At 39.1% G+C, this 24,104-nt stretch overlaps 1 protein-coding gene across 3 annotated transcripts in view; it reads right to left on the reverse strand.

The window, feature by feature from the left end:
• The window catches only part of ZMYM2 (zinc finger MYM-type containing 2), a 111,525-nt gene extending 88,309 nt beyond the window's left edge, over positions 1-23,216 (reverse strand). For 2 of the 3 annotated variants that reach the window (XM_032403398.1, XM_032403397.1), the window contains exons 1-2: positions 23,064-23,216; positions 21,870-21,935 (exon numbers count right to left, since the gene is read on the reverse strand). The gene's annotated coding sequence lies outside the window, so the exon portion shown is untranslated. Of the gene's footprint in view, positions 1-21,869; positions 21,936-22,769; positions 22,933-23,063 lie in introns of those variants that run through there. The other variant, XM_032403399.1, reaches the window with a different exon arrangement.
• Between the last annotated feature and the right edge of the window lie 888 nt (positions 23,217-24,104).

Genomic DNA, 24,104 nt, shown 5'->3' on the forward strand with positions numbered 1-24,104 from the left:
AAAAGACTCACTTTAGATACAAAGACACAGACTGAAAGTAGATGAATAGAAAAGACACTCCTCGCAAATAGTAACCAGAGAAGAGAATAGATATACTAATATTAGACAAAATAAACATGAAGTCAAAAAAGGTTATGAGACACAGGAAGCCCCTATATACTGTAAAAGATTCAACCCATCAGGAAGATATAAATATATATACATATACACAACAAAAGAGTGCACAAAATATATGAAATAAAAACTGCCAAAAATAAAAATAGAAGCAAAAGTGGAAAATCAGAAATGGTTAGAAATTAAACAACACACTTCAACAATCAATGGGTCAAAGAAGAAATCACAAGGGAAATGAAAAAAACACTTTGAAACCAAAGAAAACACAAACACAACATATCAAAACATGGGATGCAGTGACAACAGTGTTCAGCAGGAAATTTACAGCTATTAACACTTACATTTAAAAATATCTGAAATCAGAGCACCTGGGTGGCTCAGTCAGTTAAGCATCTGCCTTCAACTCAGGTCATGATCCCGGAGTCCAGGGATTGAGCCCTGCATCAGGCTCCCTCCTCAGCAGAGTCTGCTTCTCCCTCTGCCCTTCACCCTGATTGTGCTCTCTCTTGCTCTCTCTCTCTCCCTCAAATAAACTCTTTAAAAATAAATAAATAAATAAATAAAATATCTGAAATCAATAAACTTTATACCTTAAGAAGCCAGAAAAAGAAGAGCAATCTAAACCCAAGCCTGGCAGAAAGGATGAAATAAAGATTAGTGCACAGATAAACCAAATAGAGGGAAAAAAAAGAGAGAAATCATCAAAAGAAAAAGATAGTTCTTTGAAAAAAATTACCAAATCTTTATCTAGATTAACTAAGAAACAAAAAAAAAATCTCAAATTATTAAAATCAGAAATGAAAATAAGACCTCACTACTGATTTTACAGAAACAGAATTATAAGAGAGCACAATGAACAATTGTATGCCAATAAATCAGATAACCAAGATAAAATGGACAAATTCCTAGATATACACAACTACCAAAACTAACTCAAGAAAGAATATAAAATCTAGGGGTGCGCATCGGGCTCCCTGCTAGGCGGGGAGCCTGCTTCTCCCTCTGCTGCTGCCTCTATCTCTCTCTCTGACTCTCATGAATAAATAAAAAAAAAAAAAAATCTAGGGGTGACTGGCTGACTCAGTCAGTAGAGTATGCAACTCTTAATCTTGAGGTTGTATGTTTGAGCCCCACACTGGGTGTAGAGATTACATAAAATAAAATAAAATTAAAATAAAATAAAATAAAATCTAAATAGAACTACAATAAGCAAGGAGATTAAATCAGTCATCAAAAGTCTCCCAACAAAGAAATGTCCAGAACAGATAGCTTCACTGATAAATTCTACCAAACATTTGAAGAATTAACATTGATCCTTCTCGGGCGCCTGGGTGGCTCAGTTGGTTGGGCGACTGCCTTCGGCTCAGGTCATGATCCTGGAGTCCCTGGATGGAGTCCCGCATCGGGCTCCCTGCTCGGCAGGGAGCCTGCTTCTCCCTCTGACCCTCCCCCCCTCTCATGTGCTCTCTCTCTCTCTCATTCTCTCTGTCTCAAATGAATAAATAAAATCTTTAAAAAAAAAAACAAAAAAAAAAAACATTGATCCTTCTCAAACTGGTCCCAAAAAATTGAAGGGGAGAACACTTCCAAATTCATTCTACAAGGCCAGCATTACTCTGATACCAAATCCAGACAAAGACATTACAAGAAAACTACAGGCCAACATTCCTTATGAATATAAATGTAAAACTCCTCAACAAAATAGCAAATCAAAACTGGGAGCATATTAAAAAGATTATATATCATGGCTATGTGGGATTTATCCCAGAATGCAAGGGTAATTCAACTTAAGAAAATCAAAATAATATACCATATTTATAGTCAGAAGGGGGAAAAAAAACACATGATCATCTCAATTGAGGCAAAAAAGATTGTGACAAAACACAACATGCTTTCATGATAAAAATAATAAACTAGCAAGAGAAGGAAATTTCTGTAACATGATAAAGGCCATATATGGAAAAAAAAAATAGCTAGCATCACAATGGTAAAAGATGGAATGCTTTTCCTCTAAGATTAGAACAATGAACCAATGCCTACTTTCATCATTTTAATTCACCATATTACAGGAAGTTCTGGCCAGAGCAATTAGGCAAGAAATAAGAGGAATCCAAAGAGAAAAAGGAAAATAACATTTCTGCAGACATAATTTTTTTTTCTTTGTTTTTTTTAAGGGGGGATGGTAAATTAAAGACACAAATAAGTGGAAAGACGTCTTATGTTTATGGATTGGAAGATTAACATTAAGATGACAATACTATCCCTGAAGCAATCTACAGATCTGATGTAATCCCTATCAAAACCCAAATGTTTTTTGCAGTGTCATCCCAAAATCCACATGGATCTCAAGGAACAAGAATGATTTCAAAACTTACTATAAAGCTACAGTACATTAAGAGCTTGGTACTGGGGTGCCTGGGTGGCTCAGTCGTTAAGTGTCTGCCTTCGTCTCAGGTCATGATCCCAGGGTCCTGGAATTGAGCCCCACAGCCTGCTTCTCCCTCTCCCACTCCCCCTGCTTGTGTTCCCTCTCTCGCTGTGTCTCTCTCTGTCAAATAAATAAATAAAATCTTAAAAAAAAACAAAAAAAACAACAGCTTGGTACTGACATAAAGACAAATATATAGACCAATGGCATAAAATAGAGAGCCCAGAAAGAAATCTCCAGATATTTGGTCTAATGATTTGACAAGGATGCCAAGACCATTCAATGATAAAGTACAGTTATTTTAAAAAGAGAGAGAGAGAGAATAGAACCCTTACCTTACACCATATATAAAAATTAACTCAAAATGGGTCAAATACCTATATTTAAAGAACTAAAACTACAGAACTCTTAAAACAGAGGGGAAGCTTCATGACTTTGCATTTGTCAATGATTTCCTGGATACAAGACATTAAAAACATAGGCAGTAAAAGAAAAACTAAATAAATTGGACATCAAAATTAAAAACTTTTGTGCTGAAAGAAGAACACTGACATTCAAGATTACTCTACCCAGCAAAGTTTTCCATCAAGACTGAAGGAGACAAGGAATTTTCCAAACGGGCACGTGGGTGGCTCAGTTGGATAAAGCATCTGTCTTCAGCTCAGGTCATGATCCCGGAATCCCCGGATCCAGCCCCACATCAGGCTCCCTGCTCAGCAGGGAGTCTGCTTCTCCCTCACCCTCTGCTCCTCTCCCTGCTCATGCTCACTCTCTCTACCTCAAATAAATAAAATCTTTAAAAAAAAAAAAAAAAAAAAAAGAATTTTCCAAACAAACAAAAGCTGATGGAGTTCATCATCACTAGCCTGACCTTAAAGAATGTTAAAGAGAGTTCTCAAGCTAAAACTAAGACACTAATTATAACAGGAAAACATATGAAAAATATAAAATTCACTAGTAAAGTGAAAAAAAATTTAGAACTTTTGTGCAAAAAACACCACCTAGAGAATAAAAACAAAACACAAATATTTGCAAATCACATATCTGATAAGGGATTTTTATATCCAGAAAATATTAAGAATTCCTATCCCCACCCCCAAAGAAAATATACAAATGACCGATAAGCACAAGAAAAGATGCTCAACAGCATTAGTTAGGAAAATACAAATCAAAACCAAAAGATAACATCTCACATCCATAAGGATGGCTACTAACAAAACACAAAAAGTAAGAACTGTTTCTGAGGCGAAATTGGTTGGTTGAAGAAACTTGATCCTTTGTGCACTGATGTTGGACTAGAAACAGCAGATATAGAAAGCAGTATAGAGGTTACTCAAAAAATTAAAAATTAAATTACCATATGATACAGCAATCCCACTTCTGGGTACATATCTAAAAGAAATGAAAGCAGCATTTCCAAGAGATATTTGCACATTTACATTCATAGCAGCATTATTCACAAATAGCCAAGAAGTGGCAACCAAAAGTCCATGGGTAAATGATTAAATAAAATGTGATATACACATACAATGGAATATTATTTGGCCTTAAAAAGAAAGGAAAACCTATTGCATGCTATGACATAGATGAATCTTGAGGACATTATACTAAGTGAAAAAAGATAAATACTGTATGATCACACTTATATGAAGTATTTAAAGAAGTCAATTCACACAAACATAAAGTATGTGGGCAGTTACCAGGGGCCGAGGAGAGGAGTAGATGGGGAATTGTTTAATGGGTACACAGTTTCAGTTTTTCATGATGAAAAAGTCTGGGGGATTTGCTGCACAACAACGTGAATATACTTAACACTACACTGAGCTATACACTTAAAAATGCTTATCATAGTAAATTTCATGATATGTGTTTTTTACAATTAAAAATTTTTTAAAAAGGAAAAAAACCAAAATGACAACCACTTCACAGCAATTAGGATGGATTTTTTTTTTTTATAAAGAATAACAAGGTGGGCGGCTGGGTGGCTCAGTCAGTTAAGCATCTGCCTTCAGCTCAGGTCATGATCCCAGGGTCCTGGGATCGAGCCCCTGCTGAGAGGGAGCCTGCTTCTCAACTCTACCCTTTCCCCCACTGCTTATGCTCTGTCAAATAAATAAAATATTTAAAAAAAAACAATAAGAAGGTGAAAATGTACAAAAATTAGAACACTTCTGAAAGAAAAAATTTGCACACTTCTGCATTGCTGCTCAGAGCCATGTAAAATGGGGTACAGCCACTGTGGAAAACAGTTTGGGGGTTCCTCAAAAAGTTATACATAAATTTAACACATGATCAGTCAATTCCACTTCCTGGAATATACCTAAAAAGAAATGAAAGATGGGACTCATATGAATACCTGTGAACCAATGTTCACACCAGCATTATTTACGATGGTCAAAAGGTAGAAACAGCCCAAAAGTCTATCAACAAATTAATGAGACAAGCACGATGTAAATACAATGGATTATTATTCATCCCTAAAAAGTCTGATACATGCTACAACATAGAAAACCTTGAAAACATTATGATAAGTGAACTAATTCAGACACAAAAGGGCAAAAATTTTCTGGTTCTACTTATTTGAGGTACCTAGAATATATGAGACAAAAGGTAGAACAGAAGTCACGAGGAGCTGGGGGGAAGGGGTACTGGGCACCATTGTTTAATACTATACAGACTTTCTGTTTGGATGATGAAAAAGTTCTAGAGATAGATAATGGTGATTTTTTAAAAACATTTGTGAATATACTTAATGCCAATGAACTGTACACTTAAAAATAGAATATTTTACATTAGTGTATTTTACCAGACATCTATATGGGAGAAAAAATACCAGAAATAAACACAATGATGAACTACGAAGAAAATATTTGCAACACACATCCGGGGGGGGGGGGGGGGCAAGACAAAGAGGTCTTATAGTCAATAAGATAAACCAACAACCAAACAAAATAAAGGGCAAATAAAAAAAGAACATAGTTCACTAGAAAAGAAATACAAATGGCTCTTAAATATATGAAATATTTAGAAGAAACGTAAATTTAAATTCTAAAGGGACACCACTTTTTGCTTACACTGACAAAGATCAAAAGGTTCCTCAAAAAGTTAAAAATAGAACTACCCTACAATCCAGCAATCGCACTAGGTATTTACCCAAATACAAAAATACTAATTCAAAGGCATATGTGTACCCCAATGTTTACATAGCAACATTATCTACAATAGCCAAATTATGGAAACAGCCCGTGTCCATCAACTGATGAATGGATAAAGAAGATGTGGTATATATATGTATGCATGCACACATACACACACTCAGCCATAAAAAGGAATGAAATCTTGCCATTTGCAACAACGTGGATGAAGATAGTGTATTATGCTAAGCGAAATAAGTCAGAGAAAGAGAAATACCATATGATTTCTCTCATATATGAATTTAAGAAACAAAACAAATGAACAAAGGGAAAGAATAAAAAGAGGCAAACCTAAAAAAAAAAATTTTTTTAATTTAAAAATTTAAAAAAATAATTAAAAAAAAAAGAGGCAAACCAAGAAACAGACTCTTAACTATAGAGAACTGATGGTTACCAGAGGGGAGGGATGGGTTAAATAGGTGATGTGAATTAAGGAGTACACTTGTGATAAGCACCAGGAGTTGTATGGTAGTGCTGAGTCACTATATTGTACACCTGAAACTAATATTACACTGTGTATTAACCAACTAGAATTTAAATAAAAACTTAAGAAAAAAAGGATTAATAATACAGAAAGAGTCTCATACTATAAAGCAGTGTAAATTGGTACAACTTCTATGGAGGGCAACTCAAAAAAATACTTCTTTAACAAAGCAATTCCACTTCTAGGCATCCTTCCTATAGACATATCATCACGTTTTGAAGAACAAAACAGGATATTTATTGAAAAGTAAAATGACTGAAACACCTTAAATTTCTCTCAATAGACCACTGATAAACTGAATGATGATGATGACACAATGAAATATTTTGCAGTCCTGGAAACAAGGCAGCTCCTAAATGTACTTACATACTAATATGGAATAACCTCTCATATAAATTAAGTGCAAACAAGGTACAGAACAATGGATAAACAAACACTATACACACAGAGAGAAGCACACACATACATACACACATGCATGCATAGACTATCTCTAGATAAATTTTCACTAAAATGGGGTGCCTGGGTTGCTCATTCAGTTAATTAAGCGTCTGCCTTTGGCTCAGGTCATGATCCCAGGGTCCTGGGATACAGCCCCACGTCGGGCTCCCTGCTCATTGGGGAACCTGCTTCTCCCTCTCCCTCTACCTGCCACTCCCCCTGCTTGTGCTCTCTTTCTCTCTGTCAAGTAAATAAATAAAATCTTTAAAAAAAATTTTCTAAGAAAATGACAACAGTGGTTTGCCTATACGGTAGAGCACTATGTAGATGGGTCAGGGACAGAGGAACATCTTCCTTCTCAGTGTTTATCCTTTTTACCTTTTAAATTTGGTACCATATCCATACACACTTGGATCTGATTAGGGCTTCAGTGAATTTAGAAATTTGGAAACAAAAAAATTAACATTTTGACATTATTGAATCCTTCCCATCCAGACATATGCATACCTTTCCAGTCTATGTCCTATATTATTTTATAACTTTCTTCATAAAAGCCTTGCATATTCATTATAGTTATTCCTATCTCTTGCAATAGTGAAAAGTATTTTTCCCATTACATTATAAAATGTTTACATAGCAAAGAAACACAATAAGGTGTAGAAATATACAAAATGAAAAAATATACTATATGTACTATGTATACATATATATTTGTAACAAATATAACAGAGAATTGATATCCATACTTTAGAAAGATCACAAACTGACAAAAATTTGGGGCACCTGGGTAGCTCAGTCAGTTAAGCGTCTGACTCTTGGTTTCGGCTCAGGTCATGTTCTCAGGGTTGTGAGATGAAGCCCTGAGTCCGGCTCTGTGCTCAGCAGGGGAATCTGCTTGAAATTCTTTCCCTCTTCCTCTCCCGCCCCCTCTGCCACCCGGCCCCACATGAGCTGTCTAAAATCAATAAATTCTTTTTAAAAAAAAATTAATAAGTACACAAAAATTTAACTATTTGATAATATCCAGTGTTCACAAGAATGTGGAGAAACTAGTGGAAATGCAATCAATATAGTGGTCCAGCGGAAGACAATCTGACAGTTATCTATTAGAACATATATGCATATACTCTGACTCAGCAATTCCTATTCTCACACCTATTCTCAGAACTTCCCCCTAGCAAAAACACACATGAACCCAGAGAAACTACTACACATATATTCTGTGTAGCATTATAATAAAACATTGCAAAAAGACTAAACATCCATCAACAGAATGTCTAAACTATGTTAAATCTATCACATGAAATATCACACAACAGTTAAAAGAGGTAGATCTTATGTACCAACTCAAAGATATCTAAGGCATACCACTAAGTGAAAAAAGTTGGGAGAAAGATATGTATAGTACACATGATTTTAAAATGCACACATGAAATTACTATATAATTCTCATGGGTACATGTTAGTTTGTACACAGAAAAGAATTTGAAGTAATCAACACTAAATTGATAATACTACTACTAATCTCTGAGGAAGTGAGGGAAGGGGCCAGGAAACCAATGACTGATGACTTAACAGATAGGTAATGCCCTCATGATGCTTACAATCTAGTCACGAAAGTTTCTTTTTAACATATCTTCATCAGATATCTAAAATGATGCTACTCTGGCTTTAGAAACTGATAAAAATTGTTTCATTAATATACTAAAAATCCATTCAAGGGTTATGATAGAGTCTAAACAAAAATCCCTTTGATCTAATAAACAAATCAACTCATTCAGTTTATCTCTAGGGCATAGAATTTCTAGGCATATGGAATAATTTCTTTCCCATAGGACCACAATTTAACTGCAAGGTACTTTCAAGTAACTTTCACTTTTATTGTGGATCTCATCCATTCCCTTATTTTTAAATATTACCAATACCCTAGTCTCCTTAATTTATCTCAAGCAAGATGTTTCAAAATCCTGAACTGCCTATTTCCTGTATCTAGTACTTTTAACTTGCTCTTTCACTCTCATATCCACACATTCTCCATTCTGCCATTTAGGGAAGTTATGTGTCTAGCTACTCATACCAGAAACCTTCAGGTCATTCTTAATTTTTTCTTTCTTCACTTACAGCCATGTCATCCCCAAGTCTTATCCTACTTCCAAAATAAATATTGAAACTGTCCACTTTGATCCATCTCTTCTGATATACCTTTAGCTGTAAAAATTCACCATTTTGCTTCTGGATCACTGACATTACCTACCATATTTCCCAGAATACCCAAAGATCCTTTAAAAAATTAAATCAGATTATACCAATCACTTCTTACATGGCTTTCCAGTGTACTTAGGAGAAAACCTAAGATTTTCCCCCTGACTTGTAAGATTCCTGCCAGATTTGATCCCTGCCTACAGCTAGGTTCAATTTCAGCACTATTCACTGCTTTGCTCATGATGCTTCTGCTAAACTAAGTCTTTTAGTTCGTGGAAAGGTCCAAAACCCTCCTTGTCCCAAGGTGTCTGAAACAATCTCTTCTGAACGTCTTTCCAGTCTCAGTATAAATATCACTCCCTCGTCTTTTGAGGCAAGGGAAACAAAATCAAAAATAAACTAGTAAGGGGCACCTGGCTGACTCAGTTGGTAGAGCATACAACTCTTGATCTTGGAGTCGTGAGTTCAAGCCCCACATTGGGCTTAGGGCTTACTTAAAAAGAAATAAAATAAATTAAATAAAATGCTGGGACTACAAGAAAATAAAAAGCTTCTGCACAGTGAAGAAAACCACCAACAAAACTAAAAGGCAACCTTTGGAATGGGAGAAGATATTTACAAATGACGTATCTGATAAAGGGTTAGTATCCAAAATATATAAAGAACTTTTAAAACTCAACACCCAAAAAAACCAATAATCCAATTAAAAAATGGGCAGAAGACATGAACAGACATTTAAAGACAAACAGATGGCCAACAGACACATGTAAAGATGCTCAACATCACTTATCATCAGGGAAATGCAAATCAAAACTATAATGAGATACCACTTTACACCTGACAGAATGCCTATCAATAACACGAGAAACAACAGGTATTAGTCAGGATGTGGAAAAAGGGGAACCCTCTTGCAGTGTTCATGGGAATGCAAAGCGGTGCAGCCACTCTGGAAAACAGTATGGAGTTTCCTCAAAAAGTTAAAAATGGAACTACCCTGGGGCGCCTGGGTGGCTCAGTAGGTTAAGCGTCTGCCTCTTGGTTTAGGTTCAGGTCATGATCTCAAGATTCTGCGATCACTCCCCATGTTGAGCTCCTCACTCACCACGGAGTCTCCTAGAGATTATCTCCCTCTTCCTCTCCCTTTGCTCCTCCCCATGCTCGTGCACGCATGTGCATGCACTCTCTCTCTGTCTCTCTAAAATAACACCTTTAAGAAAAAAGAATGGAACTACCCTACGATCCAGCAATCACACTACTACGTATTTACTCAAAGAATACAAAAATACTAACTCAAAAGCATACATGCACCCCGATGTTTATAGCAACATTATCTATAATAGTCAAATTATGAAAACAGCCCAAGTGTGCACTGATTGACAAATGGAGAAAGAAGATATGGTGTGTGTGTGTGTGTGTGTGTGTGTGTGTGTGTGTAGTATTACTCAGCCATAAAAAAGAATGAAATCTTGCCATGTGCAAAGACATGGATGGAGCTAGAGAGTATTATGCTAAGCAAAATAAGTCAGTCAAAGAATGACAAATACCATATGATTTCACTCGTATGTGGAATTTAAGAAACAAAACCAACAAAGGGAAAAAATAAAGAGAGAGGCAAGCCAAAAAACAGACTCTTAACTATAGAGAACAAATTGATGGTTACCAGAAAGTGGATAGGTTAAATAGGTAAGGGGGTGGGGGAGACCTGGGTGGCTCAGTCAGTTAAGCATCTGCTTTGGCTCAGGTCATGATCCCAGGGTGCTGGGATGGAGCCCCACATCGAGCTCCCTGCTCAGCAGGGAGCCTGCTTCTCCCCTTCCGGCTCCCCCTGCTTGTGCTCTCTCTCTCTGTCAAATAAATAAAAATAAAATCTTTAAAAAAATAAAATAGGTAATAGGGATTAAGGAGTGTACTTGCTGTGATGAGCACTGGGTAGTATATGGAAGTGCTGGATCACTGTATTATATAGCTGAAACTAATATTGCACTGTATGTTAACTGGAATTTACAATATAAACTTAAAAAAATAAAAATAAATGTCGCTCTCTCAAGAGCCTTCCCCATCAAACACTTCATTAACCCATCTCTGGTCTAAATAAATTCTCCCTTATTATACTCGCATCATCACACACATTTCCTCAGCTGCAGTTATCCAGTCTGTAATTTTGTTTACTTGTAATCTGTATCCCCCATTAGACTGTATGTTCCATGAGGGCAAAGACCTATGTTTATTGTCTATCACTGTATCCTCTGTAGTTAACATAATGCCTGAATAATTACTGAATGAATATTTTTCTCTAATAAAGGGAGGTAACAAATAACTTCTGTGGGTTCTTCTTTGGTTTTTTGCTGCTACGCCCCATCACCTCCCTACAACTGAATTCTAGCTCTATCTATCCCTCCCTTCCTGTGGTCCAAAAAACAATCATTTTACCCTTGAGCTTCAGTTTACCCATTATAAAACAGGAAATTAAAATAATGTCCTCAAAAGACGAAACAATAAAAATCTCTGCCCTGTGTCTTTGGTCATGACTTTTTATTACTTCCATTTTTAATCTACATAATTAGTAACACGGCTTAATCTTAGACCCTAATAAAAGGTTATCATGCCCTATCCCTTTTTAACCCTTAACCAAGAAAGCTAAATAAACCCACACCTCCTTCTCCATAGCTGGTTTAAAATCTACAATAAAACAAGTAAACTTCAACCATGTATGTTAATTTGGAAACATGCATTTATTCTTAAAACACTTGGTATTCCAAATCTATGATCTAGTATAATGACTGTCTGATACCAAATTTACCCAGTTTTTTAACATGATGGAATAAAGGGCTTTACAAAAAGAATATACTTTGTTTACACAAGTTCAGAATTCCCATGATTAAGACCCATCTAACCTAATGAAACAATAATACCTGCATCAATAAGCAAATGAGATCACAGAATTCAAAAAGACTTCAGGTACTAAGAATCTATTTGTCCAATAGAGATTATTACTAAAGAAAAATATATTCCCTCTGTTTTTGAAGACTCAAATCTCATGACAATTTTTTTCATGACAAGATTTTTCATTTATTCATCTGAAAGATAGAGCACAAGAGCACAAATGGGGGGGGGAGGTTTCAGAGGGAGAGGAAAAACCAGACTCCCCACTCAGCAGGGAGCCCAACACAGGGCTGGAGCCCAACACAGGGCTAGAGCCCAGGTCGCAGGGATCATGAACTGAGATGGAGGCAAGGCTTAACCAACTGAGCCACCCAGGCGCCCTGAAACTCATGACAATTTTTACCAGCATCCTCTCCCAGAGATATGTTCTTCAGATGTTCATTGATTGGTCTTAAAATGAAAGGAATACAAAGAGAAATAGAGTACACCAAAGAAAATCTGTGTTTCCTCCCCTTTGGTAGACCAATTACAGAAAGTAAATAGACAATCCTACCCATCATTTACAATTCAATGTTTTTTTTTTTTCAAACTATCTAGTAAATATGTAAAACTCTGAAGCAAAGGCACAGTCTTATTTCATTTTATACCTTTTATTCAACCCCTTCATGACTTTGAGTTCTACTTTTTTGTCTCTGAATTTTATCACATTGCTAATAAAATAATAACTACCGTTTATAAAAGACATACTTGGTAGTATGCTCACCACAACGACCTTAAAATTTACATTTTAATAGGTATCTTAAATATATTATTATTGTTACTACCCCAATTTGCAGATGAATAAACTATTTTGTGTAAGCAGGCAGCTTCCCTATGTTCTACTGTTGCCATTAGGTGCAAAACCAGAGTTTGTGCCCTAAGTGGACATACTTTTCATTACACCACATTATCCCTCAATCACAAAGAACTGAGACTTATGAACTATTCTAATACATCAACCACTAGAATTCAAACGTTAATCAACTGAAGATTTTTGCAACATAAGGATAGGGAAGGAATTACAAGAATGTCAGACTTGTGTAGAAAATGTCAGTTATTGATAATAATAACATACATGCAAAATATTAGTATGAATAGCAGGGAAAAAATTACAGAAATACACATTTAAAAACGTAAACATCTCAAATAAAATGGGATTGGGGGAACTTCCATTTTCTATATCACATTTTTTTAGTACTTTAAGATTTTAAGGGCATGTTTTATTTTTATGACCAAAATATTAAGAACTGTCTTGGTCTGACATGCAAGTAACTACTAATGTCTGTATATTACCTATTATGCTTCATTGTTTACACTCATTCATTTACATGATTATCTCTTCAAAATCAACACTGAGAACCTATTAAAAATCACATATAACACATTTCCTAATTGATTTCTTCTTTTTAAGGGTTTTAAAGCTTAGTTCCTATTTTGTTTCACATGCCAACAAGAATCTCTCAAATTTTTACAAAGTGAGCAATGTGATCAGACTGGGCTTTATGAAAAATTAATCTGGCTGTAGACTGGAATAAAGAATAGGATGAAAGTCGCCTTGTAAATATAACTCCCTATTACTGAACACAATGGACTACAGTCAATGTACAAAACAAAACTAGAAAGACCTGAGTGCCTTGGGACATAAGAACTCTTAAAGGTCTCAACATTTGAGCCAAATGAGGGGAAGTAAAGGAGATGGAAGTACAAGACCACATTAAGTTTGCAGTCCCAGAAATCAGAGTTTCAAGGAATATTAAATTTCAAATGCTAGATAATTAAGACAAAAAAATAAGCACTTAAGGATTTGACAATTAAATCACTAGAAATCTCAAAAATACAAATTTGGTATAGTGTTGCGAGCACAAATCAGTGAAATTTTCTTTTGAAAAATAAGGGGAAAATGAAGCAGTTAGGAGGTGTGGAAAGATTCTGCAGAGATTCTGAAGGATAGAGCACTTTAGCATACTTATAGACTAACAAAGGAGCAGGCAGAGAGAAATCAGTGAAGATAAAGAATTCCTCCCCTCTACTATCAAGATGAGCATTCAGTGAGTTTATTTTACCAGTGGTGGCAAAAAAATTCATGATGTTTGGTCCATTCAGATTAAGAATCTTAGCAGCTATTAACTTAGCACCTATTGGCCAGTCATACTCTGTATGATTTTTAATTTTTATCTCATTGCAATCACAGAAAAGCAGGCATTATTATACTCATTTGTCAGATGAGTAAACTAAGGCTCAGAGGTTAAATAACTTACTAAAGATCACAAACTGGTAAATAAATGGTAGAGCGAAATTGGTTTTAACAATTTTAGAGGGGCATAGTTTTCATACAACAAAAATTTACTTATTTTAGGGTTCCCTGAGTCAGTTAGGCGAGTATCTCTTGATTTCACTCGGGTCATGATCTCAGGGTCCTGAGATCGAGCCCTGCAACAGGGAGTCTGCTCGGGATTCTCTCTCTTCCTTTCCCTCTGCCCCTCCCTCCACTAGTGCACTTTCTGTCTCTCTCTCTCTAAAATAAATAAATCTTTAAATTTACTCATTTTAAGTGAAAAGTTTGACAGTTCTTTGTAAATTTATACACTTATGCAGTTATCATCACAATCTAGTTTAAGAAAACTTTCATCATCCTAAAAGTTCCCTCATAAGCAAGGGCGGATTTGAACCCCAATCTCCCTGGCTCCAAACTCATGTCACACTGCAAATCCCCTAGCAACATCAAGTAACAAAAAGAACTTGTTTAGGCAGAAAAAACTCAAATTAAGTCCCACTAGTTCTCCTTCCATGTGAGGCACCAACATACCACTAGAACCACACCCACATTCCATGATCTCAGCGAATTCAAAAGTTTACTAAAATTTGAATATGCCTCATACCAGTAGAGCAAAAAAAGTACTGATACTGTGTGATTTTTTTTTCTAAATGTAAAAGCAGTTAGAAATGGGAAAAACAAATGAACACTAAAGTCCAGGAGGAAGATAGGATGAAACCAGCTGAGCAACGACGTAAGGATGGAAAATGTAATATACAAATGAAGAAAAGAAAGTAATAGAAATCAGGAGTTTGGGTCATGGAAGACTAAGACTAACTAGAAAAGAAGCTTCTCTTTGATATGCAACATAAAACTGTTCAGATATAGAATGAAATGACTTACTAAGCAGGAGTTAAAACTTATTTAAGAAACAGAACTATGTAATATTAAGAGAGTCAAACAAAAATAAAAACACAAAGGAGACAATATTCACAGTAATTAAAGCTGTAAAGTTAAGGGGCGCCTGGGTGGCTCAGTCGGTTAACTGTCTGCCTTTGGCTCAGGTCATGATCCCAGTATCCTGGAATCAAGCCCCAAGTCGGGATCCCTGCTCAGCAGAGTCTGCTGCTCCCTCTCCTTCTGCCCTTCCCCCTCCCCCGCTCATGTGCGTGCACTCTCTCTCTCTCAAATAAATAAATAAAATCTTAAAAAAAAAAAAAAGTGTCCAACTCTTGATTTCAGCTTGGGTCATGATCTCAGGGTTATGGGATGGAGCCCCGTCTGGCTCTGCACTGGGCGTGGGGTCTACTTGGGATTCTCTCTCTCCCTCTCCCTCTGTCCCTTCCCTACTCGAAAGTATACGCACCCTCTCTCTCTCTCTAAAAATAAAATAAATTAATAAAATTGTAAAGTTAAAACTAGCTTAATCTTTTTTTTTTAAGTTTTTTTTTTTATTTATTTGACAGAGAGAGAGACAGCGAGAGAGGGAACACAAGCAGGAGGAGTGGGAGAGGGAGAAGCAGGCTTCCCGCGGAGCAGGGAGCCCGATGCGGGGCTCGATCCCAGGACTCTGGGATCATGACCTGAGCCGAAGGCAGACGCTTAATGACTGAGCCACCCAGGCACCCCAAAACTAGCTTAATCTTACAGTAATAATTTTATATAACTAAATTAAAACAAAAAGAAAATTTCCATTACTTCAAAAACAGAACTATGAACATGTAAGAATTTAAATACCATGTTAGGGCCAGAAATAATTCAACTGAAATAATTAAAATATGACAAGTTTTGAAGAAAAAAAAATACAAATAGAGACAGGATAAAAGGATAAAATAAAAATTTTACTTCAACTAAATTTTTACTTCTACTCTAGTATTTCTTTAGTTCTACAGAACTGGAAACAAAATTCACTAATCTGATCATTACTGGCCTAACCAAAATCTTACAAATTCCAGATTGGGGTCCTAGAGTGTAGCATTAGAAATCTAAATGAAATGCTCTTCCAAAACTGAGCCAAAGAAAGTGCTGGCCAGGGGCGCCTGGGTGGCTCAGTCCTTAAGCGTCTGCCTTCAGCTCAGGTCATGATCCCAGGATCCTGGGATCAAGCCCCGCATCAGGCTCCCTGCTTAGCGGGAAGCCTGCTTCTCCCTCTCCCACTCCCCCTGCTTCTGTTCCCTCTCTCACTGTCTCTCTCCCTCTGTCAAATAAATAAATAAAATCTTTAAAAAAAAAAAAGCGCTGGCCAACTACTAGCAACATATTTTTTATGATTACTTGATATATAATAATCATTACAATACATAAATTGTTGAATAAATGATTTCTGCAGTGCCCTGATTACTCTGATTACCTCAGTCTGGTCCAGCTGGCTCAATAGTCCAAGAAATACTACACTTTCTAGTCAAAAGACATGCCTCTTAGAAATGATTATTATAAAACTGTTCCGGTATTACAAAAAAAGTCTCTTTAAGTTACAAAAACATAATTTCAGTTCCAAACTCTTATAATAATAAATGCAGATAATATATCTATCTATGTGGCTACAATTGGCACTGCCACAAAGTAAAAAAACTAAAGAATTTGGCTCATTGTATGTCACATTTTGTGAACTTTCTTCTCTCTGAAATCTGTAACTAAGCACCACGATCTTACTTAAAATCGTCATTTAAGTATTTTTCTTATCCAACCTAAATGTAGAGTTAGAAAGAAGTTTACTCTAAGAATTGTAACATCTTTCCCAATTTTTTAATGAGGTTGCAACAATTAATTCTACTCCTAGTAAATTACAATTACTCTTAAATTAGAATTTAATATTAATTTTAAATGAGAACCATACTAAAATATTTAATAATTTAAGAATAAAATATTTTAAAACTTTTTTTAATGAAGATGTAATTGGCATATAACACTGTATTAGTTCAGGTGTATTTTTTTTAACCTTTAAATTTTAAATTCACATAACAAATTCAACCTTCAAATTCACTAGAACACAGAGGAAAAAAACCTAGAACACTCTGGAGAAGTACGAGAAACCTGATCCTTGGCAGTCTATTGATATTAAAAAGAACGGTTAAAATTCTGTAACAGTAATGTAACTCTTCAAGGATAAACAAAAACTAGATAACATGTAATAATGAAACAAATATTCAGAAGTTTTTTCTTAAACCAGACCTATTAAATATTCATTACCTACTTACCCTAATATCAGAAGTTTACTCTCAAATCATTTCTTGTAATATTAAGTATTAATACTTACAGGATAATCAAATCGATAAAAATAAAACCCCAACAGTCATATACTTCTTTCAATTTAAGGACCATGAATTTTTCTTAAATTTTATTACTTCTAACTTTCAATGTACTACTATTAAGTTAAAAATAAAATAGAACAAAGAACAAATCCCAAACTAGTCATGTGACCAAGTGATTTTGTAAACCTCTCTAAACATCCTTTTTAAACTCCACAATAGATTTTCCCATTGGTTTACAAAAATTTTTTCTGCAGTTCCAAAGTGTTACATAACACTTGATGCAAAAAATTAATAGATTTTAAAATACGCAACAAAACAGATATGCTCACAGTCCAAATTTTAACACATTTAAGATGACCAATTTATCGTGTTACCAAGTTTGTGTTTGGTCCTGGCCCTTATAATTCCCTTCCCATTTTTATTTTAATAACAGAAACCTAAGATTCCAAAGTAACCTGTTTAAAAAGAGGTTGCAGATAAAAAAATTTGCAACTCTATGTAAAACAGAATTTTCTTGCTGGTATACAACCAAAATAAAAAATAAAATCCAATTGTTACCCAGAGTCCCATAGTTAAAAATTATGGATTTATGCAACAGCAATTTTTCTCGCTGACAACTTTATAGGTCTTACATATTAGAGTTGTGCATAAGAACTTTTACATTTGAATAGTTCAGAAGTCCTGTTCAAGACTAAAATCCCAGTTCTACTCTCTGACAGGAATAGAAGAAAATTAACCAACTGAAATTAAAAAATGGAAAATGCATGGAGTCAAAATAACTTAAAATGCCCTACACAAATACTATTTGAGAATACAGTGGGAGAAAACACTTGCATTTGGGTTCATCTAAAAACACACACACAAATTGAATATGCCAAAGTCTTCTTAAAATAAATGTTATTCAATATAATAAATATATACATTAATATTGTTAATGGGGCAGACAGATATTAATGCCTAAAAGACAAAAAATATAAAATTTCTAATTATACCACACCGTTTGACAACATAGAGCTCCCAGTATTTCATATATATTTTTTCCATCACAATACTACTACAGCATCTGATTGTAAGACTCACTTCGTCTCAAATGCATTGTTTATGCACTTTTGTACGTCAAACAAGGGCAAAATAGAATGATCTTTAAGAAAAGAACACTGCTGGGAGGCCTGGGTGGCTCAGTCAGTTAAGTGTCAGGTTCTTTTTTTTTTTTTTAAGATTTTATTTATTTATTTGACAGAGAAGGACACATCAAGAGAGGGAACACAAGTGGGGGAGTGGGAGAGGGAGAAGCAGGCTTCCCGCTGAGCAGGGAGCCCGACTCGGGGCTTGATCCCAGGGCCCCGGGATCTTGACCTGAGCCAAAGGCAGATGCCTAAAACTGAGCCACCCAGGCACCCCAAGTGTCGGACTCTTGATTTCGGCTGGCATCATGATCTTGGGGTTGTGAGATCCAGTTCTGCAATCAGGCTCCCACTGAGAGTGGAATATGCTTAAGATTCTCTCCCTCTCCCTCTCCCTCTGCCCCTCCCCATCCCTCTGCCCCTCCCCATCCTTCTCCCTCTCAAAAACAAACAAAAAAAACCCCACTGCCATACAAAGACAATACGTCAAGCTCTATATCCATGCAAAAGCCTGAAACATTCCTGTATCAGCATCTATATGATATCTGAGTGATTCAGGGTTGTCTCACCACATGAGGTACAAAAGTCTGCCCCATGAGATTATGTAACATGGAAAAGTAGAGACCACAATTTATCTTTCCCCCAAGTGTTTAAAAGGACAGGCAGGGGGGCACCTGGGTGGCTCAGTCTGTTAAGCGTGGGACTCAGGTTTTGGCTCAGATCATGATCTCAGGGTTGTACGATCAAGCCCCAAGTGGGGTTCTGCACTTAGCTCAGAGTCCGCTTGAGATTCTCTCCCTCTGCCCCACTCCCCATTTATGCACACACACGCTCTCACTCTATTTTTAAAAAATCTATAAAACGACAGGCAGGAGAAGAGGAATACACACTATTAAGGATGCACTAAAGAAAGATGCCATAAATATACAAAGTATTTTTAACTGCTGAAACACTTCATATGTACACATAAAAGCACCTAACTCACATTAAGTGCCCAATAATAAGTATAATAAAGAACTTATTTAGTCAAGGTCAATTAAATCATCAGGTTATCCTCATCTTACTGTCTGGCACATTAAAGAACCATTAGTCAGTCTTTTTAAGCAAAGGAATTTTAAATTCTGAGCTAAATCACTAAGCATAACAAGGACCACATTTTGATGTTATCAGAAAGAACCATGGCTTTCATTAGTATATATGTGTTGACATTACAGACAGTCCTGGTTATACATTTTGTATGAACTCCTCTCCAAATGTCTATTAAATATAACCAATTACCAGCCTTCCCCCATCAACATCACAATTAAGAACAAAGAAAAAAAATCTGAGAAAGTTAAATCTTTTGGGAAAATATGTGGTGATAAAATAAGCATTGCCCCTCTATGTGAAAGATCTGATCCTTGATCCATTATATCAATGACTTACTACCTGAAAAGAGCCTTAAACTCATCAGACAAGTTATATTCATTCAAGTTGCAGTATTTAAGAAACAATTATAGACTCTGATTGAACACAGGCATATTGAAAAAGAATATATGACTTCTGATACAAATAGACATTTTTTTTAAGATTTTATTTATTTATTTTTGAGAGAGAGAGAGAGCGCGCGCGAGCATGCATGCACGCGCGAGCATGCATGCACGCGCACCAGCGGGGGGGAGGGAGGACAGAGGGAGAAGCAGACTCCCCGCTGAGCAGGGAGCCCAATGTGGGGCTCAATCCCAAGACCCTAGGTCATGACCTGAGCTGAAGGCAGATACTTAACCGACTGAGCCACCCCATAGCCCCTCAAATAGACGGTTTTTGAATAAGGCAGTAAAATAATCTAATGATAACTGTGATTCTATTATTTTTTAAAAAGGTACTCAGTAAGACTCAAACATTTGCTATCTATTTACCTGTTCTCTAGGAAAATAACATAAGCTGAGAAGATTCTAACCTTGGCTTTTTCACTGTTCCAATTTCCAAATGTGTAAAGCCAGTACATTATGTACTTTAAAACTGGACAGCATAGTTGCTGCACTCAGGCACTTTGATGACACTGCTTGTCTGATATTACTATTACCTCCTGGTACCTCCCTATGCCTCTGTTTCTTCCTCTACAAATTAGAAATAAAAACAGTACATGCATCACTGGTCTCTCACAATATCACACTACCACACCTCATTTTGTGAGGATTTATTACTTAATTCATATTAAAAATCAGTTGGGATATGTGTTGATAATTATAGAATGTAAATGACAGGTACACAAAGGTTAGGCATACTGTCCTCACTCATAAATTTAAGTTTCCATAATAAACATTTTTTTTTTAAAACTTAGAATTGTGCTGGCATACAGTAAGGGCTCAACATGTGCTACTTTTATTACTCTGCAGGCTACTTGCTAAAACTAAAGGAAATAATACATGAAAGTGCCTTGCATTGTGCCTAGAATGCTGTGTATTAAAATACAAGTTGCCATCCTCACATCATCTTTCAGATCAGTATTCAGCAAATATTCATCATTAACTATCTTTTGATCCATTTGGGACTTAATATTTAAGCATAAGCTACTATATTTATGACTCACCTCTGACAAAGAGCTACAAGTTACAATATCAACTGTCAGTGAGATACAATGTGTCCAGAGCTCAGGAAATACACTGTGTCCAGAGTGCCAGCTTCACTGATACTTTGTAACTAATCTGAATTGACAAAAATTTTGACTGGTTATGTTTATTTTATGGTCTACCATATTACAAGACTGTTCCTTAAAACCAACAAATTACAAGCATTAAACAATAACTCAGGTGACATTCAAGAATGACTCAAGTGAAGACTAATCAACACAGAATATGGACGACTAAGAGATTATCTGGAGCAGTAGAGTAGTGTAATCAGCACAGTAGCTAGTTACCTAGTTGGATAAACTAGAGCACTAGAAGAGTGGACTTCATGCCCTTTCCTAAGCAAAGTCATGTAGAGATCTACCAACTCTTGAACCCCAAGAGTCTTAAATCAGACACGAACAAAAAGTTAAATGATTCTATTTTTCCAAAACCTACAATCAATTATCCATTGTAAAGAAAGAAAAAGTGTTAGAGATGGTTGCATGCATAGCATTTAAAACGAAATAACTTCAATTCCCACTTTGGAACTCTAGAGGGCACCAGAAATATGCCCTCCTTTGCACCACCCCTCCTCCCGGGTAACGTGAGCAGCTGCAGGAGCCCGTCGTCTGGTTGCTGAGGTTGGTATTGCAGCAGCAGGAGAGATGTCTGCAGCGGTGGAAACAGCAGCGCCCACTCCCAGCTGCCTCACCAGCCATTACCCAGGCTTCACCCCGGGGGCAGCTGCCACCCAAGGGAAAGCTCCTCCCCCTCAAAACAACGGGGATAGATAAGTCCCACGGCTGAACCCCTACAACCTGACAACGTCCTCTAAGATCAACAAATTAGGGGCGAAGGACTCACAATGGGGGTGTTTTCCTCACTTTCTGCCAAAGATGCACCAGATAGGGTTGAAGGCGATTCCTGGTCCTGGGGTAAGAGGAAAAATGAAAAATGGATCAAGAACATCCAACCAGGTGGGAGAACCAAGCCCTTTCCACCAGGAGGAAGCCGAGAAGGGAATAAGAGGTCAAGGAGGTTTGGCCCTTCTATTATTACTCCCCAGCCCGCGACCAACAATCCCCTCCTACGTAAAGTAGAGCAAAACCACGCAAAACATATATCTGGGACCAAAACCCACGTGAAAGGCAAAATCTGGAGGGAGGAGGCTGGAGGGCACCAAGCCTGCTACTGGGAAGGGGCGGGAGGGGGGAGAAGGGCAAACGTTGCCTCGACGCCAGCCAGGGAATTGTATTCCCTCCTAAATTTGCCCACCCAGCGTCATCCCCGTCACTCCCGGTACCAATTCGGAGGTAAGGGGCGGCTCACGTCACCGCCGGGCTGCTATCTCCCATATTTGCCCCAAGCAGTTGCCCTGGGCCCGAGACTTGCCCCCCCCCCCCTTGCAGTCGGCGACCGGCAGCGCTGCCTCCCCGTCCGCCATTAGAGACCCAGCCAAACAATACGTGAGGAGCAAGAGCCGCGCAGCGCAGCCCAGGGAAGAGAAGAGCGACGGAAGGGACCGAGTGGGGGAAGAGGCAGCACCCTCGCCCCGAAAAACTTGGGGACCTCAGGCTACCGCAGAGACGGTGGGAGCGCAGCCCCGAGAGCGCGAGAACGAACTGAGGCGCCCCTCCCCCCACCTTTCCACCACCCCACCCCCCCCGCAAGAAAGGAAAGAAAAATACCCCGCGACCTCCCACCCTCCCGGCCCGGGCGGCCCCCGCCCCCCGAGCGACCCCCCGCCTCTGGCGTCCGCCTCACCCAGCCCTCCCGGCCTCGCCCTCACTCTCGCAGCCCTTCGGGCCGCACGCGAAGACGCCTGTGACATGAGCGGAGCCCGGAGCAGCCCCCGAGGCCCCGACGCGGCAGCGGCGACGGCGGCCGCGCCGCGGGGTATTAATCCCGGGTCGGTGGGAGGCTCCGGAGGCTGCCCTCACCCATCTCCGCCTCCCCAGTCGCCTCCGCCTCCGCCTCCTCCTCCCGAGGCTGCGCTGCTCCCAGCCACCCCCACTATCGGCGGACCTGGACTGGAAAGACAGCGGGGATAAGCCTCACCCGGTTCTGGCTGCGGCTCCGCGGAACGAACCTCCCCTCCCCCGGCCCACCCCCCTTCGGCAACACGCACAACTCCGCTCGGTCCAGTCCCGGGTTTAGCGCTGGTGAGGAGGAGGAGGCGGAGGAGGCGGCGGCGCGGCCGAGCCCGGGAAGGCCCCGCCCGCCGCACCCTCATTGGCTGGCGGGGAGGGCGGGCCGGGGCGCCTCGGGCACGTCCATTGGCTACATCTGCCTTCCTTCGGGACCCCCCTGGAGGGGGTGGTCCGGAGGGCTGTCCATCAGGCGCAGACCACACCCCCCGGCGTTGCCGTTCCACTCCCCCCTCCGCCAGCGCTCGGCCCTCGGCCGCGTCCCCTCCCCTCCTTACCCCCGCCTCCCACCCCGCCCCCACCCCCGGGTCCGTCAGGGTCAGGCGGCCCGAGTTTCGCTGTCCGCTGCACCGGCCGCCGGCTCGGTGCCTGGGGGCCCGGAGGGCCCTCCAGGGCCCGATACAGCCCGAGAGACTGAGGCCGTGGCCGCCTGCCCTAGCTCGGACCTGGGCGCCCAGGCCCCTGGAGCCGCTCCCAATGACCCTGCCCGAGGAGAGACGGGGCCTCGATGTCCCCAACGCCCTCCCTGTCCAGTTCCTGAAGCCCCCCGTGAGGGGCGAGCCCGGGCAGGGGCTGGAGCGAGGCAAAGTGGGAGGTCGGGGCAGCGCGTGAAGTGGGTTCCCGAATGTGCTGAAGGGAGTGGGAACACTTACACCCTCGCCTCACCCCCGTGGGGAATTGTCCCCCCACCTCCCGTCATGGCTGCAGGAGGAGACGACGTCCTCCATTTTGTCGGGACTGCTGTGGGAACCTGGGACCAATTCAAAACCAAACCCCGTGGGGCAGGGAAACTTGGCCCCGCGAAGCCCCAACTGGGCTCCGCCATTCGGCCGAGGGGACAGCCCCTGATTCCAGCGTCTGCGCCTGAGGGGCCCTTGGGGGACGGGCGCCACGGTGGAGAGACCCAGACGCCGCTCCCCGCCTCCATCAACCAAGATGGAGGAAGCTGCGG

The sequence above is a fragment of the Phoca vitulina genome, unplaced genomic scaffold (genome assembly GCF_004348235.1).
Source record: "Phoca vitulina isolate PV1807 unplaced genomic scaffold, GSC_HSeal_1.0 scaffold5, whole genome shotgun sequence".
NCBI lineage: Eukaryota > Metazoa > Chordata > Mammalia > Carnivora > Phocidae > Phoca > Phoca vitulina.